We start from the raw sequence: 5,256 nt of genomic DNA, 5'->3' as shown, positions 1-5,256 counted from the left end.
AATGGAATGAAGATATCACATTGTAAAACACCCCAGTTTATTTAGCCTCACTGATCAGTTAATATTTTATGATCATCAATCTCACCAGTGGGTATATCCCCCACAGACTATCTCAAACACATGTTAAAGAGTTATGAATTTGGATTATTCTTGACACCATGTTCGTAATCTCAAAATATTGGAAATTACCCAAATATCTATCACAATTGAATAGGTGGCTACAGAGTCCATCAACGAGGATGAATCTTGATGAAAAAAAAAATTGAATGAGAATAACAGGCTGACAAGAAGTAATAATTTCATCTCTATGAATTTAAATTTTGTATAATGAAACACTAAATTAAAAAAAAATGCAAGAAAGCAAATAAAATGTAATTCAGGATAAGTCAGTAATTCTGGGTGAATGAAGTCCACAGTGAACAAATGAGAGCTTCTGCAGTGTTAAAAACCTTGTGAATATATTGCATTATTTCTCATATTGTTATTTAAATAAATACCTAAACTATATATAATGGTTGAAGGTGATTATTGTTAATGGAAAAAAAAAAAAAAGAAAACTAACCCTGGACTGAAGCAGTACTGTACATCTGTTGAGCAAACCGTGTAGGCACCGTAGGCTACTAAAACTGCTCCCCTGCCAGGTTTGCAGGTAAGGAGATTCAGCAGCACTGAATCATCCCTGTGGCACTTATGAGATCTGTGATGGGGTGTCTTTCACAAGAAGATAATAATCCAGATCCGTGGAACTCATATGAAGACTGAGTGCAGGGATGAGCGCAAAATCACAATGAAATGCCAGGCACATAGATGCTAAAATAATGAATCAGCATGGAAGAAACAAACTCTCCTTTAGTGACAGCAGTTCCAAGAGAAGAGAGTGCTCAGTACAGCAACTCCATTGTAGGAGGAATTGTCAAATTGTGGATAAAAAATGCTATGGAGTAACAGAGTCCCATAAATAACACTCTAAGAAGGCAGCATTTCATTGTACTCAGGCATGCATTTACATAGGGTGAGGAGGGGGGAAGTTTCTGTCTTTCCTAAGACCCTGTCACCCTTAGATGATCTGTCACTGTATGCAGAACACAGTGGCAGATTTATCCCCGTGCTTCAGCTTGCTCCATAATGGTTCAGGTGAAAGCATTTCAGCACTGCCAGAAAATGGGAGCTCACAAATGACGGAGTCTATTATTAGGTGAAGAGCTCCAGCCGAATGACTTTCTTGACAACATTGTGTAGATTCTGCAGAAATACTTCCCTTGTCCCGAACTGCAGGAAGGAAAAAAAAAACAAAACAGTTCAGTCATAAATCTGATGAGCAAATGTAGACATCCGGGCCTAGTAACAATCCTCATACAGGAGTTGGGATTTAGAGCTTTGGTAGAGTGCCTGCCTAGCAAGCACCAGGTCCTGCTTTTATTTCTCTGGTGTGAAAAAAAGAATCTTCTCAAATGGGTCATAGTGAAGCTAAGCAGCAGTGTAAAGTAATTGGCTCAATAAGATGGAGGAGCTAAGTGCAGAGATGAATAGTTTGTTTCTCTAAATTTTCTACTGTTCTGTTTTATGTTAGAATCAGAAAGTATACTGGAGTGTATGTTTCTATTATCTGTGTGTGCATGCCTGGTATATGCTGTGTAGTGTCTATATGTGTGTGCATGTGTGTATGAATAGCATAAAACTGTAACCAATTTTGTTTGAAAGTTGAAAGTTGGAGAATAAAATTAATGCAGACTTTTGCTTTTGTAATTGTGTGCCAGATACAATGCCACTGTCAATCCTACCATGATCTGGTATCTTGTCACTCTAAGTATTAAAATTAAAATTTAAATTAATTGGAATTACTAATTATTAATTTATTTACATTTGTAATTTTGTACAATTAATTATATCATTGCTCAGTCTTAACATTGAGCCAAAGAAAAAAAGCTAGTTTTGTGAAATTTATTATCACTATTAATTTATTCTTTTCTCAAATATTACATCTCTACAGCAGTTTCCCATCCCTCTTCACTTCCCAGTTCCTTCTCCCACGCTCTCTCTCCCCCATCTCCATTTCTCCTCAGTTTTATTTCATGAAAGAGCAGACCTCCCCAGGGATATTAATCAAACATGGCACAACAAGTTATAATAAGAGTAGACAAAAACTCTCATGTCAAGGCTGGACAAGACAACCCAGCAGGAGAAAAAGGATCCTGAAAGCAAGGGTCAGAGACACTAACTGTTAGGAGTACGAAAAGAGCACCAAACTACATAACCATGGATGTAAAGACCTAGTTTATACTGGCTGCCTGATTGTCACCCCAGTCTCTGTGAGCCCCCATAAGCTCTGGTTAATTGATTCTGTGGTGTCCTTGATTCCTCTGGCTACTACAATCCTTCCTCCCTCTTCTACAGGATTCCCAGAGCTATACCTAATGCTTGGAGGAAGGTATCTGCACTTGCTTCTATCAGCTGCAGGATGAATTCTGTCTGATGGCTATTATGCTAGGCTCCTTTCTATGAGTATATAAGAATATCAATAGGAATCACTTCATTGACTCTTTATTTTTCCAGTTGTATTTGGTTTTAGCTTAGGTCTCTGAGGTCTCTGGCCTCTATATTTTTATATTAATAACATTAGGATCATTGCAATTTCCCTGATTGTGCTCTAACTTTTTATTTTGTGAATATTTTTTAAAATTCATCTGATGTTAACCTCAAATTATACAGAAAAGTTTCAATCACAGATTTCTGACCTATGTACAGAGATATAGCAGTAGTCGATCTGACATCTGACGTAAAAGTCTTTTAAAGTAAAATTTATGTTATACACATTGATAGTTGCTTTCATTTCCATCTAAAATATTAATTATTATCATGATATTTATTACATATAAAATTCAATTTTATTTTTCTTGTTACTCCCATCAAACAAATATGTGTATATGATTTCAGGCTGTACACTTAGAACTGGATAAGTCAGGGAGGTTTATCTATTATGAAGACTAATGCTTTCTATCACCACAGTCATTAGTTTCCTGTACTTCTTTGTTTGGGAATCTGGCCAACGTGATTTCTTTCTTCCATCTCAGCATTTCTATCGGTGTCACAATTGCTTACCTTTTGCTTAGATGTCCATATTACTGAGGTCTTATGTAGTTTTTCTGTCATTTCTGAAAGACACAATTAGTTTTCATAAAAGCATGAAAGGTTGAAAATATCTCTGAGTTATTAGTAAATATTTCATAATATTTTTAAAATGCTTAGTCAGAGTCAGAAGCCACATATATTCTATGTGTATAAGTAGCATTACATTTTAAATACTCTGTGACATTATAGCACATAAATTAATAACAAAACTCATTGTAAAGAATTTTTGGAGACATGGTAAAGAAGAGTTTCTGACATTAAGATTAAGTATAGCTTTGCATAACTTCCAATTAAAATTCTTATTGATGAATTCAAATAACTGAATATGGTAATGATTAACTTTGATTGCCTGTGTAAGTAATTAAACATCATAAAACTTCTATAATTGAAAGATATCTAATACGAGAATAAAAGACACTCCAGAGATAAATCTATGATTTTTGTATGGCTTAAATTTTTTTATTTTTGAGGAGTATATATAAATGATATTTAATCAAAATTAACTCCCATCTTTCACCTCTAACTCTTATAATATCACCACATTTTCTCCTAACTTCACATATTATATTTTATTTCTGATAACCCACTAGGTGGAGTTGGACAAGCTGGCCACATGTGAGTTTGACAACTGTCCTGTGTTGTAAAATCTGTGGGAAAAAATACTCAATAAAGAATCATTCCACTTCTGCAGCAACTGTGCGTTGTCAACTGCTCCTCATTAAGAGCTGAGTGTAAAGATGGTCTGCCATCTCTAGTCTGAGATTTGGGGCACCGTCATCTATAGAGTTGTTGTGCAAGGAAGCACATTTGCTGTGATGTCCAGAGAACATCCTACAGTGTTTATAGTCTTTCCACCTCTACTTCACAAGGTTCTTTGAAATTTGGAGGTGGTGAGTTTAACATAAAGTTTTCAATTAGAATTGAGAGTTGACAGAATTCTTTTTTTTAATTTTTTTATTTAACTTTTATTAATTACACTTTATTCCTTTTGTATCCCCCCATTAGCCCCTCCCTCCTCCCCTCCCGGTCCCACCCTTCCCCCCTTTCTGCATGCATGCCTCTCCCCAAGTCCACTGATAGGGGAGGTCCTCCTCTCCTTCTTTCTGATCTTTTTTTTTTTTTTTTTTTTTTTTGTTCTTCTCAATGCAGTTTATTCAGGAACCTTGAACAATCTTCTGACCCTGGGGAAAGCCAGCCCACAGCTTAAAATAGCCTCTGGGTAGCCAACCCAGGCGTGCCACGTGGGCAATGCAGATAGGTCCACAGACATGGAAGCAAGCCAGATCCTCAGCCTTAGCCAAATATGGAGTTGTTTGTGACAGAGAGCACTCACCATCTGGAAGGTGGAAGGCAGAAACCAGCTCCATCTTTAAGGCGCGGCATTATGCAGCTCTCTACAGTTCCCCCTTTTTGTTTTAGATGCATCAGGCAAGAGTAGAGGTCTGATCTCTGATATTAGAAATAAATTGGGACTTTGTACCGATGTTCATTTAGGTGTCATCTACCCAAAAAGCATCAGACCCGTCTGATACCTTTTTCTCAGAGGTGGGACCTGGGGCATCAACCCGCATGCAATCAGACTTGCTCTTCTCTGGGTCCAAAGCGGCTGACCCTGAGTGCAGTGCTTAGCCTCTCATCCTGAGAATAACATTTTAGCTTTTTATGGTAGCCAACCATGCTTGGGGAGACTGTCCTGCTTCAATGGCTGTAAAGGCCTGAATGATCATGGCTGCATTACGCTGTTGTGAGACTCTAATCTTGCATATACACCACAGGCAAACCAAGGAGACCAATGCCAGAAGGCCTGCTAACTCTCCCATGCCCGCCCATTCCTTCAGAAGATTCATGCCTGCAGCAATCCATGATGATAATCCTGTGGCTAGTCCTGCGTCCACTCTGGTAGAATTTGCCATAACAATGGCCACTCTCAGCTGCTCCATCATAGTATCGAATTCTCCAGTCCAATTACCTAAAATATAGCTAGACAATTGTTTAGATAGATTTGCAGCACGGGAAAAAAGAATTCTTAAAAGAAACCAAAACTGGCCGATAAATATTCTCAAACTAGTTTAATATCTTTAGCAATGAGGGAATTTTTTAAACTACTTTGAGATTTCTTCTTACCTG

This window comes from Meriones unguiculatus, chromosome 3 (genome assembly GCF_030254825.1).
Source record: "Meriones unguiculatus strain TT.TT164.6M chromosome 3, Bangor_MerUng_6.1, whole genome shotgun sequence".
Classification (NCBI taxonomy): Eukaryota; Metazoa; Chordata; class Mammalia; order Rodentia; family Muridae; genus Meriones; species Meriones unguiculatus.
The sequence above is the reverse complement of the archived record's forward strand: the minus strand, read 5'-3'. Positions refer to the sequence as shown.